The sequence below is a fragment of the Diadema setosum genome, chromosome 5, assembly GCF_964275005.1.
Source record: "Diadema setosum chromosome 5, eeDiaSeto1, whole genome shotgun sequence".
In the NCBI taxonomy this organism is placed as follows: domain Eukaryota; kingdom Metazoa; phylum Echinodermata; class Echinoidea; order Diadematoida; family Diadematidae; genus Diadema; species Diadema setosum.
This window is the reverse complement of record NC_092689.1, coordinates 33,733,901-33,747,602: the sequence shown is the minus strand read 5'-3', so window position 1 is coordinate 33,747,602 and position 13,702 is coordinate 33,733,901.

Sequence of the window (13,702 nt, the reverse complement as noted above, 5' to 3'; positions counted from 1 at the left end):
AAGTAGATAAGATACAAAAAAGGGAAGAAAGAGAAATTCAAGAATACTTTGGAGAAAAACTAGCTCTATTAGTTCAGTGATAAGTTATTGCTCATTAGGGGACTGCAAACTATATTCCCTGCTTTTCAGCAGTCTTCTCTATGTCCAACGACTTTGTTTCAGTACAGTCATAGAGGTTCAAGTTTATGATAATATTACCGTTTCATGATATTTTCCTTTATCATGATGTTGCATTGATTTCGTGTAACTATGTACATGTAAATGTTTTACTGTAATTGCATTTTGATGCATACGAAATGGAGAAAATGAAATGAATGGGAGATCAGTGACACCACAGGCTTTGGGCAGTAAATAATAAATAATAACGTTGTAAATCGAAATGTCAAATATGGCCCCGAATGTCAAAAAAGGGATAAGTTGGAAACAACGAATAATACACTAAATATCGGAGCAGTGTTTATGGGTTCAAAGGCGTGTTATCATCGTGGATAACATTGGGCAAAATTTTGCCGGTTTTACGATTTTTAAGATATGACGTCATCATTTAAGTATTTTAGTCATTAAGTCAAGAAATCTGTCAATGCATGGGCTGGCTCTTGGATACAAAAAATGAAGTCTGAATGAATGAGAATAGATGACGTCATGTTCTGCATGTTGATAATCGGAGTGTTAAAAAAAGGATCTTTAGTGAGGGTAATCTTGAATGGAAAAAAAAGGCAATCTATTGGGTTAGAGGGGAAAGTTACCACGTAAATACATTCCCTCTTATATTAAGTCTATTTTTCCTCCCCCTTTTTTTTCCATCCTTTTCCAAGAGAACTTTGCTGTAAACACGGCTTGTCCTTGGATGAGCATGGGAATAAATTTGTTTCCTGTCGCAGGAGAGAAAGATGCAAATTTAGATAAAATAAACCCCGCGAAATTCTTTCTCGAAAAGAGTCCTTGAGGGTTTAGCGCGCCACAAGTGGGCATGCAAAAGCAATAATTCCTCGAACAGAACCGCTACCAAAAAGGGAGAGGCACCTGATTAAATGATGATGGTGATGTTGGTGGTGGTGGTGGCGGTGGCGGTGGCGACTACGGTGATGGAACATTTATCATTTAATTCCCTCCATTCGATTCTAACAGACACCATGACTGCTGAATTCATGCAACTACATTTTTATCATTTCATTTTTTTATTGTTACAGAGAATCATTTGTAATCTTACAATGAAGACTGGTATTCTTTTCTTTCCCTGATGAAAATGCTGCGTAGTGTTTTCTTTTTAGAGAGAGAATGCAATGATATCCCCTTCTATGGAGCTGCTTGCATGAACATACTGATAACTAAAAGCAGTACAATGTTTTATAATATTATTGTCCTACTGAAAAGCTTAGAGGCTTTGTACCCACAAGTTTATATGAAATCCACTGTTAAATATCTCTGTCTGTCTGTCTGTCTGTCTGTTTCTGTCTCTCTTATACATAAAAGCTGTGTGAGTGGATATCCGTACCCCTTCCCTGATTCTAATCATGGTACGATGTGGCTGGGAGACAGTATTTCAGAAAGCACATTGAAAAGACAACAAAATTACCGGCTTATACTTTAACAAAATGGTAAAGTTAAACAACCGTTTAAGAGGCAAAATAGGAGACAACAGCTAAAAAAAAAAAAAAAAATCAGGAGAAAAGAAAGTTTCTGAATAATTTCAGAAAAAAAGTAAGCAGCTCATTGTGAAGTTATTTCTTCACTGTATCCCTTCTTTGTTAACATACGCAAGCTCATTATAACAAATATATGAAGTATCATACAAATCCATGCGTTATTGCGTATGGCATAGATTGCAGATTTGAGGAGTAAAACACACATACACACAAACAAATAGTTTTTATATTTTTTATCTTTCTCCTCTTTTTTCCTCTATCTCTCTCCCTCTCTTTCTTCTTCTTGTTCTTCTTCTTCTTCTTTCAGCAATATGCATATTGTTATGTTTTGATATAATGAATTTTCTCATTGTTCGGATTTTTACCGGAAAAAAAAGAAATGACTGATTTTTTCCTCACTAGTTTATTATCAACTGTCTCTAATTGAATTGCTTGTCCATTTCTAGACACTACGATTTAAAGTACTGTGTATGAAAGCTGTTGGCCGTGACTTAATAGTGTTAATTCCACAAGGTAGTAATTCAAAGCAATTAGTTCATAATCTGCTTGACATATTGCGAATACATTCAAGCTTTGACGTCGTGGAATATCGTTTTAACGCTGATCATGCCTTGAACACATATACACAACACACACCTACAAGCACACACACACACACACACGCACACACAAACACACACACACACAATCACATACATAACTTAAGGGATATGGCTATTGATAATATAGGACTATAATTGACCTTGTGTTATACCTTGAACTAACAACTGATGAAGCGTACGAAATTGATAAAGCCCTGAGATGAAGTATTATTGTAAAGCTCAATGAGTATTTATCTCGGCTTGCGAGATTTTTTTTTTATTATTCATCCACGTCAATGATGCTATACATTCTGCCATAGAGCAAATGCAAATAATATTCACCTTGCATTTTACAGTCGAGTAAAATATCCAACATTAAGAGGCAAGGATTAGCAATTCAGTGAGTGGGAGGGGTTGTAAGTCGAAGCAGCAGAATCAAATCATTTTCCATACTGTGTTCATTTTTGTTTTGTTCTGTTTTATTTAGTAGAGCAAAAGGAAACGATTAGAAATTTTACTTGAAATTGGGCGTAGAAAATGATATATTTTTTGTTTTAATTTCACTCAAAGGAACAGTGAGGCTAGTCGCTACCGCATTTAATTTCATGAGGTCATTACCTTACAAGTCACCCCCCCCCCCCCACTGACCAGCATGCAAATCTTTCCTTATTTCATTTCATTTCATTAATATTTCCATATACAAATAATACAACATTATTGCGTAGGATACGTAGGATTAACAATTTGTACAAGAAGGTGGGAGTGTCATAAAGCAAATACAAACAATAGTATAACAAAAGTATCATACATACACACCTGCAACTACAAGGATCTACTCCCTCTTTGAAATGGGGAAATCAATTTAGCTATTGATAGCTCAATGGATCAATCATTTTGTATGTAATAACTTTTAGAACTGGCGACATTGAAGAGAATGAGTTGCATAATGTTATGCTAAATTATCGACCGACAACACAGACGATTTTTAGCTTTTTATTGTGTGTGTAAGTTGAGCGTTTATGTGTTTGTAAGTTTGTGTGTGTGTGTGTGTGTGTGTGTGTGTGTGTGTGTGTGTAAACAAACAAACAAGAGAATTGTGAGCTGATGACATACTCGTCACCACCTATCTGCAGACTAGTGATCACTATTTGCAGACTGATGAAAACGTGTTAAAACGTCTGAACATTTTTCTACCGATTGATTTTTATCTCAAAAATTAAGTCCAGTCACCTTGGAAAAGAGTGTCATAACTTTTCTTAATAATCATCTCCCTTTGTCATATCATGAACACAACGAGAGAGAAAGGGGGGGGGGGAGGATGATATCTTGTTTTTCCACATCCGTGCATCTTCAACAAGTTTGTTGCTAGCGATTTTTGTTGGTCCACCAGGTATCATAATGGCGCGTATATTGGGATTGGCATTTAACAACAACAGCCAGTCAGATCACATCAGATAGTTTGTACACCGTTTCACAAGTAGAGAGCAGACCACGAAATTTGAGAGAATCTTTCTGGGTAAATAGACTCATGTTGTTGGTTTTTTTTTTTTCACCCATCTCATCATTAAGATTATGTAGGCATACATAGACACATTGATTAGTGATAGATAGTTACACACTAATGCACTGTGATACTGATAGGGAAAGCACGGGGAAATAATTTCCATGAAACGCCACTTTTCATTTGGTCCTACAGAACTCTTGTCTTTGCTGGGTCTTAGAATTATGATCCTACATAAGCCCTGGCCCATTTACAGTGGCCCAAGCGGAATCCCGTCTTTGCATCCTCTGCCAAAAATAAAACACAGCCAACCGATCGACTGCATAAGATCGACTATTATTTCCTGACAATCCGTCCGAGTCATTTTTTATCAAAAAAAAGTGCATGCCGTTCATTGCCTAAGTGAATCTTGTCATTACTGTCAGATTTAATGGTGGGATGCACCAAGCGGTGAAATCATTCTCTTTTTTGATTTCGGCTTTTCTCATCAAAGGGGGAGTCTATATACGCGATGCCCGAATTGACGCATTTACTTACATGTATCACTCATTTTCGGCTACGGCTTGCCTACCTCGCGTCGAGATAGACACATTGCTACTCCATCGTAATTTTTAATCAAAATTTGCGCGCGTGCGCGGCCAAAATTTTTCATTCGCCGACACACACAAACGCTTACCCCCTCCCCCGTTCCCCATCTCCGCTATTAAACGTCTCTGATTGTCAGCCACCATAGATGACGTATGACCCTCGCATGGGCTATATTGCGCTGGTAAATAGCAGTCATTTGTTCACGTAAATTGGACTTTATCCCCTAATGGCGAAATAGCCCCAAGGTTGGAAATTACATTGCTTATCTCGGGAGAGAGAGAGAGAGAAAAAAAAAAAGAAGAAACGGCTAGGGAAAAGGAGGGAGAAACGGGGATGAAAAAAATATTGATTAATAGATATAGGCGGATGCGCATGAAATAATTTCGTGCTAGTGCCGAATAGCGGCAAGCCGACCTCGATTGAACCTGGGTGACTTGCACGCGCCTAAATGAAAATTGTAGATGCAATATTAGAGCCGGGTAGAAATCTGATTTTTCTTTCCCCCCTTCATGTGCTGATATCATACACACTCTCCCATTGCACCTTGATGACATGGATGAGTCTTTATGAGGCTACTTGCTATCAGTATCCCCTTTTGGGAAGCGACACTGAGATGTCTGGTTGTCTATCCGTGGATTTTTGCATAACAGACAATCCGAGAGTTGAGAAATCTCCGACCTTGACTAACGTCAAATTTGATATTTTGCTATACGTTGTCGTGATAACACACTGAGCGATATGTTGGATTTACCTCAAGTTTGTTTTTGGGTGTTTTGATTTTGTGCTGTGTGAGTGTTTATCGGGCTGCTTTGGTACGAGTTGATTGAATAGTCAAGGTTCTTGTCATGTTTGTGGGCGTCACCTAATCTTTTTCGGTTTCTCAGGTTCTCCAATCTTAAAACTTGTCGTCATTTCAACCTAGGGAATGGTAGACATGAAATTTAGATTTTTCAATTTATTACGATTAAATATTCTATCTTTGTCTTTGAAAAAAAAAGAAAATCTGCAAATATGAACGTCTTTTGGTCTTATTCGAAAGGGGGAACACACCACAGAGCTTTTCTGATTCTGATTCTGATTCTGATTTCTTTTTCATACATAAATGAAGTACAAAGTCAATTGAACAAATAAATTGAGCACAGTATAAATTGAATCTGACAATTAAAACAAATAAATGATTAATTCAAGTATTCAACTTTTTTCCCCTGACACAATTCAAAATGAAAATAAACTATTTTGTGCATACATTATGCAAACATAAGTTACTGTATATCTCTTGCTCTAAGACATATTAGGCAATTCCTTGATGTACAGAAATTCAGGAGACCATCATCATAAGCAAGCGCTTGACGAGGACAATGGCCTCAGAAATCATTGTCTAAACGATGCAACATTGTAAGAATATAACATATAAGTCACCACTCACTGAGTGGCGATAAGGAGAAAGGGAGGGAAGAATGAGGGAAAAGTGCAGCGGTGCATTGTGCACTGTGCAAGATGTGAGGTGTTTTTGTGGAGATGAGTTGTGAATAATGTGTTAATGTTCATGATTGTTGTGTATATACGATCAGTTCGGAGCCCTTACTTAACTATGAAAGTGAAAAGAAATAAAACAGATAAATAGCAACATGTTCTAACATTCAGATACATATTGAGTTAACATATCTTTAAGTTGTCTTTTAAATAAATGAATAGCTCTACATTGTTTGAGGTCAATGGGTAAAAAATTCCAAACATCAGGGCCATGATGTTTTAGGGATTTTTGTGCTAAAACAGTTCTTGGGTTTTCAAGATGATAATCAGATGAACGGCGAGTTGGGTAAGAATGAATATTGAAATTAGGAATTAGGAAATCATAGAACACAGATGGAAGTTGGTTGACTGCTGTATATAGTTTTCAGACTCGGTGTATTTTGTACTTCAGCATTTAAATAGTATGAGTGTACGAGTATTCAACCTGTATTTCGTAATGAAATAAAACAATATATTCTTTTCTGCCCTTGCATGTGTGTATGTGTGTGCTTGTCTGTGTGTTTGTAGCCTTAAGTTATTTGCATCTTAATTCTTATTACATGACCCCTGAATTTCTGTAGTAATAAGCTTAGACAACTGTCCAAGATAACTGGGACACTAAGAAGGTGTAGGCCTATTGATTACACCTTCATTCATTTCACTGGAAATGATCTGCAATTACACGTGCATCAAGCTTTATCATTGTTGGACCTAATTTCACTAGTATACCACTCCGTAAAAGCTTGAGCAGTGATTTTGAAAAGCAACGAGATCGCAGGTCAAGTGTAAACCACAGATGACTGTTAATGTCATAATCTTATACATTATTCTTCTTTGTTTTTAATGTGAAACCTGTAAGATGGAGACACAATTCTCTCTTGTGAAAAAAAAAAAAACACCGAAGAGAAAAGGAGGCAGGAGAAGAAAAAAAAAGATAAGATAAGAAAAGAGGAAGAAGAAGAGGAAGAAATAAATAACATGAACTGACGTTTCGGGATGTTTTCAAATAATTATATTGGTGTTGATCACTTGTTCTTTAATCATGAGTAGACGATGATACATTTGTGATGTAAAGGCGCGGTGGTCGAGGTACGTCAGATCAAAGTGGAAGATATCATATTGAGCTGCTTTGACTTTTCTTTTTCTCTTCAGCTTTTTTCTGGTCATCTGAAACACATACAAAAAATTATGTTACGATTCTCAGTCTGACACAACATCACACATTAATAGCAGTTACAGCAGGCTGAATAAATCATTGTCAATAATACTAAAACTTAATGATTATCAGGGACCTTATGTATGCACGGCCGTTCTTTGCTATATCAATGTTTCGACATTTTGATGGCATCATTCTTTGTCAATATCGTTAATACTAGTAACCGTTTCAAGAAACTATCATTGTGCCTTCAAAATGGTGTTGTAATTCATCAATTCCGATAACCATGATAACACTAATATTCATATGATCTGTAGACCTACACTTGCATTACACTAAAATTAACAACAAAGTACCATAATACAAACATTGTACCTCTTCTGCTCACATTCTCTCTCTCTCTCTCTCTTTCCATCTATCTATATTTCGATCTATCTATCTATCTATCTATCTGTCTATCTATCTATCTATCTGTCTATCTATCTATCTATCTATCTATCTATCTATCTATCTATCTATATATCTATCTTAATATCTATCTCTCTCTCTCTCTCACTTCCGCTGTCACATATAAGTTCATACTTACTGTTTTTGCCTCATAATGAACTACTAGAAATTTGTATCATTTTGGAGTGTTCACGTCAGTAAGGGGTAAATTCATGTTAACATTGTCTCTTGGTTATGATCGATTAATTCATTCATGCCATACCAGACATGGATAACAATACTTATTTCATTTCATCTGTCATCATTAGTGATATTATCAGTAATTGGTATCATCAGCAGTTCAAGTTCAAGTTGATTTATTTCATTTCCAACAAACAAATATAATTGGAAGTACAATGAAACATTCGTATACACAGATGTCAGAAAATCAGTTCCACAATGCGATGAACAGAAATAACATTGTAAAAAAGATACAGGTAAATTATCAACAGAGATACAAAAAAAAAAGTGTTATGTCACTATGGTAAATGCATAAACAATATTGCTGGAAATGGAGGGACTGCTAAAAAGCAGAGCTTGTAGAATGCAGTCCCCTTGTAGAATGCAGTTATCACCACTGCCTTGGTTGTAATGATAATATTATTCATGCTTTTCAAATTTCTTCATCTTTCAAAACTTTTAGTAAGATGTAGTCATCAATGGAAAAAAGAGATCATTGAATCCTGAAAATATACATTAACATGAATTATTTTAAAGAATATGAAAAAAAGCCCCCCCCCCCTCCTTCTTCTATCCATTCTACAATTCCTTTGCATCAAGGTCTTCTACCATTACTTCAGTGTGTTGATAATTATCATATAAACTGTACCCTGTGTATAGCGATTGCCAAAAAGACCAAAAGGGGTGGTTGTTAACACAAGATTATTCCCAAAGTTTGTTGATATTGTCGCCATTTTATTTCACTGTTATAATTATGATTAATTGCTGCAATGTCCTGATTTTACTTCTTTCTTTAGTTCATATATTTATCGTTAAGCTTTTACAAAGATTGTTTCTATATCTCAAATCTCCTCCTCCACTTTCAACATCCCACGTATTCTGGTGTCTCTTACGCGAAGTTCTGCATGCTCATTCCCACGCAACTTTTCTCACGTTACTGATGTTACTACCTGTGATTAAAATTACTTCATTTGAGGGGAAAGTCACATGGTAGCAAATGTATGGGCATATGCTAAGGATACTGTGTCTTCAGATAAATCACAAAAACATCTAAATGACACAACATTCGTTCTTAACATGAGAAATTCGTTCGTGCCAATTCTGCAGGTAATGTAGTCTAATCCGCATGCATAATGTAACATTCGTTGAGCCTGATGGGTATGATAATAAGGGGATTTCTTGTCAACATTTCGCTGGCTTTGCTGAAATCCATTAGGACTTTCAAAGTGTTGGAAGATTTGCACCTTGCCCTACGTGACTAAACGCGATCTTGAAATGTCGCAATTTGTTTATGAGAAGGTCATTATTCGTTTATCATAAAATATCACTTCGCGCTATTTGTTTTTCGTCTCGGCTGCTGCGCTGTGCGGGAGCGCACGTGTTGTGGCTGGCCGTGTGATCCTGCGTAGACGGGGGCACATCGCGAGCGCGCACCGCGACGGGGGGAGGTCAGCGTAATTTACCGCATTGCTGGCCGCGCTGACACGGCCGAAGGACAAAGTGCCTATTCAGCGTCGCTGCCCTTCACAAAGGGGGTCCTTTAGTTCCCCTTTATTATCTCTATCCCACTGGAAGAAGAAAACACGGGTCGAATGAGCAGGAATGCCACGAATTACGTAACTGGGGTTTACAGAGAAATACGATGGGCTCAAGAAGTGGAAATGATCTCAAAGGGTGTAACGGGGAATGGCTACTAACTTGCTGTTACACTCATTCCCCCCTCCCACGTAGTGCGTTTGAGTAATTCTCGAACGGAAAGGACAGCGAAACCAGAATTTATTATTGCTGTTTTGTTTGCAAGAGTAGCCCCAAGCGCTGTGTTACAAAACTACCTCCTACTTGATTATAATCTGGGCTAGCTTCTTTATATAGTACTTCACGAAGGGCTTGTGAATTAGATAGTGAAAAAATGGATACTGAAAAAGCTGTTAATAGCCTGAAAAGAGGGATGCGAATTACGCGGCTTTCAAAGCGAGAAAGCTTCTAGTGAGAAATTTGTTCTCTTCACACATCACACCGTGGTGATTCACCAAGGACTTCTCATTATATGTAACAATATGTGTCCCTCCGTTACTCTTTAAGGCAAACTTTCTTCCTTTTTTTTTTTCTTTTTTTTTTTGAATAGGTAGAGGATCCACCAAAATGAATAATAAAATCGAGTGAAGTTTCTTTGGAGTGCTGACCTTCTTATCCATCTATTTTCAATCTGCCAACTTCAGCAATCCAGTATCTTCTCTCTCTCTCCCTCTTTCACTTATTTACATGGGTTTGAAGATAGCAATCTACTTCAACGTATTCGTGGGTTAGCAATGAAAGGAGTACTTGGGGTCTCTCTCAAACTTCAACAACAAAAACACCTGATACCCCCTTTTTAAAGTAATTGTATCGTGTGCCCTCGATATCTACATGTCTTCTTGCAGGATCGACATGAAATGATTACGATTACTATAAACGATATATAGCCTTTAGCCCAGCACCTTCTTAGATGGACAATCAATGGACGGTATAGGTAAAGACATAAATAGATAAGCAAAGATAAGATGAATTCACATTATATCATAATGGTTCTTACATATTCAATTAGTAACGTGAAATCGTTTCCAAACAGAAACGTATGCAGAATAGATGATTGATAAAGTTAAATAATGATGAATTCGTCATAGTAATGCGTCTCTAGAGTTTTGCATCAGATATAATTATGATAGCATTCATGAAATCTTATTCCCTTTACCATTAGTTTTTATCTTTGCTGTAAGAACCGATACAATCATACTCGGTTGCCATCGCAAGAGGGGAAACACTATTGTTTTTTATCACAATGTTCAATATCCGGAGAGGTGTGTTCCAACATGAAGCCAGAGCCAGGAGAATAGTTCTAAAGAGCACCCTCTTCGGCCCACCTGTGCCAGGCTAGGTCGCCCGTTCACCTGTGAACTCTGTTCAAAACTATGGGCCAAGTTCATAATGAAGATAACATTTCATGTACAATGTACGTGTAATAGCTCAGGTATAAAGGGAAAATGGGTATCAGTACAGTTAGGTGGTTTTTTTCTCTTATTTGTTTGAACACGTTCTATGACAGACAATCGGAAATTCCAGGTTAAATATCGCTCCACCTTGCAGAACTAAGGTGATTCATGAACGCGGCGAGAGAAAACACACATTCTTGTGGTAATATTATTTCACTCTCTATCTTTCTTTCTCTCTCTCTCTCTCTCTCCCTCCCTATCTCTCTCACCCCAACCCCCCCCCCTCTCTCTCTTTCTATATTTTTCTTTTTCTGTATTATTCTCTCTTTATATCCCGTTACTCCCTTCTCCTTTGTTATACTTATTCACGCTAAAAACACAAACAAAAAAGGGGCCATTCTTTCATAGGTTGGTAATCCCTCAACCTGGACCCAAGGAGAAAGACAAGTTCTGGTGCCTAATTGGCCATGAGGCTTACACACACACAAAAAAAAAAGAACCAAGGAAAATGGATCGGAGCGGAGTGGCGGATTACAGTTTAAAAGAAACGAAAATAAACCTTTAGTCGACGAATGGCAATTATGACGTCATGAAAACCTACAACAAGTGTAAGAACGATGACCAAACGTTACCCAAACTGGCACATTATTACTAGTAATACTTTTCAGAGGCTGATCTGTAAAGTAGTGTTTTATCAAGAGCTTTATCAGCTAATTCATTATGAAAGTTGTAATAAACCCTTTCACTTCTTGTCATTCTCTTTCTCATTATTATGAAATGCATAAAGTTATGATGGTATGCGCAAATCATAATATATGAAATTACACACAAGTGTATAATTATCAATAATACACGAGTAAAGACAAACAGAAGGAGAAATGAATGAACAGATGAGTGGACAGAGATGGAGAGAAAGAAGAATTGCTAAATTATATCATTAAGTATGAAGCAAAGGGATTTCATGTTTACAGGTTAGGCCTACATTATAAAAACCAAACTTTAAAAAAAGTGTGGTTTGGTTTCAAATAAAAGTATTGTCTTGAACATAATCATAAGTTTAGCGAAGGTTGAGAAACTGACATGGAAATTTGATATACTTTTCACAATTATTGCTACTACGTGCCCATAACATTTTCTTTTTCTTGGTAGTACAGAGACATGAGAAGGTGCAAGCACCCGTGAGCTACAAGAGGGCATGTTTAATGTTGAAATAAACGAAATGAAATGAAATGAATGTTTCTTATTCTGCCTACCAGTCGCAGAGGCAACATTATCGATACCATTGCAACAAAATTACGCTATCAAGAAATAGCAGAGCGCGGCCATAGTTGTTTCTTCGTGATGAAATTATGATAAATTTCGCGGAATGATATTCGATGCAAAAGACTACTAGTGCAACTGTGTCTTCTTCTTCTTTTTCCCCCTTTGCAATAATGTCGATTTCCCCTATAATTTTAGAAGTGAAGCACTTCCGTTTGTTATTCGTACCTGGACTTCAACCAGCGAGATGAAGATATGGGAGAAAAAGACTTTGTTGATTTGAAACCACCGTAGGTGTTGTCTTTTAAGCAAGCGTAAAGGTTATAGAGACAGCAAGTCCATGGGAGCATTCTTATTAGCTTTCCATTCATTCTCTCGTACACGTACACAAAAATAGCACAGCCGATGAAGCAGGTTCCGTTTGGGGAGTAATTGATGTAAACAATTGACTAACATTTTGACGGTAAGCCCCTCCTTTTTGCCAGACCTTTTGACCTTCTTTTTTTTTTTTTTTTTTGGCATGGTCTTCCTCGTGGTGAGTGGACGTAAATGACTTCGTAACACGACGGTCACTTCAGCTGGATTGGAGGAATAAGTTCAGTTTGAAGTACAATGGTTTGTGACATGCGCGCGTCATTAATAGGCACATGTGCGCGTCGACAGTTGCAATCAGAAATGTATTTCGATTTGATTGTGGAAATGGAACGTGTCTGCAATGTGCAACGTCGGCTATAGATGCGGCATTGTGCGGGCAGAAATCGGACGCGCCCCGAAAATTAACAGCACAAAACAGAGTTGCTGAGGATGTATGCTTGATATAAACTCTCCCTCCTCTTTCTCTTTCCCCCTCCCATTCTTTTTCTTTTTCTCTTTGCATCAAAGAAGCTTTTCTACCATACAACCGTTAACCGTTCTCTCTGCTGTCTCTTTGGTTTCCGTGTCCATCTTTTTGTCTCTCAATTAGAGCGGCGGTTGCCGGGGTTGAGTCGCGCGTGCGTAAACATAGGATCCCTTGTCGTCATCAGGAAACTATTAGTCTCTTTTCCAGGCTGTCGCTAAATATCTCCACACTTCTATAAGTCAGCTTTGCTCTGTTTGCTTGGTTTAGAAGAGATGTTACGTTGAGTTTGATTTCTAATTTCAAGGCGCGGAAATGTCTGCAGTAGGCTTTTGAATGGCGCGAGGAATAAAGACAGAATAACAAGTCACCATGGGGCATCTTGGAAGCCAGAATAGTAGCCAACACGTTGACAATGGTTTCGACGTAAAAAACTGTCGTCCGTTAATCCGTTTATTAGAACGTCGTGTATTGAAAGAGAACTTGCACTTCAGAGTGCACCAGACCGTAAAATTGAACAGTGGTCCACTTTCACGCTTATGGACACTGGTTTCAGCCAACAAGCTTTATAGTGTTGACCAGTCTTCGCTGATCGATGCCTTCCCACACAGACATTGTTGTTATCGTCTGAGTTTACACAGATTAGTTTATCCTGTATGATTGCATCGTGCTATCAAGTCTGCGAAAGTTCATGAGTGTACAGTGTCTGAGACACCTATAAGAGCCGAGCTATACTGTTAGTAAACATGATGAGAAACACAGTATTCACAAAAGTTATGTGAAACATAGAAAAAATAAAGGGAAGTTGAAGGCTATCTAGTTGAAGAGTACATGCACATATACATTTGCTTTTCTTCTCCCTAGATATCTATTTATTCATCTATCTATCTATGCATCCATCCATCTATTTATCTTTCTATCTATACATCTATTTATCTATTCAACTATCTATCTATCTATCCATCTATATATCTACCTATCCATA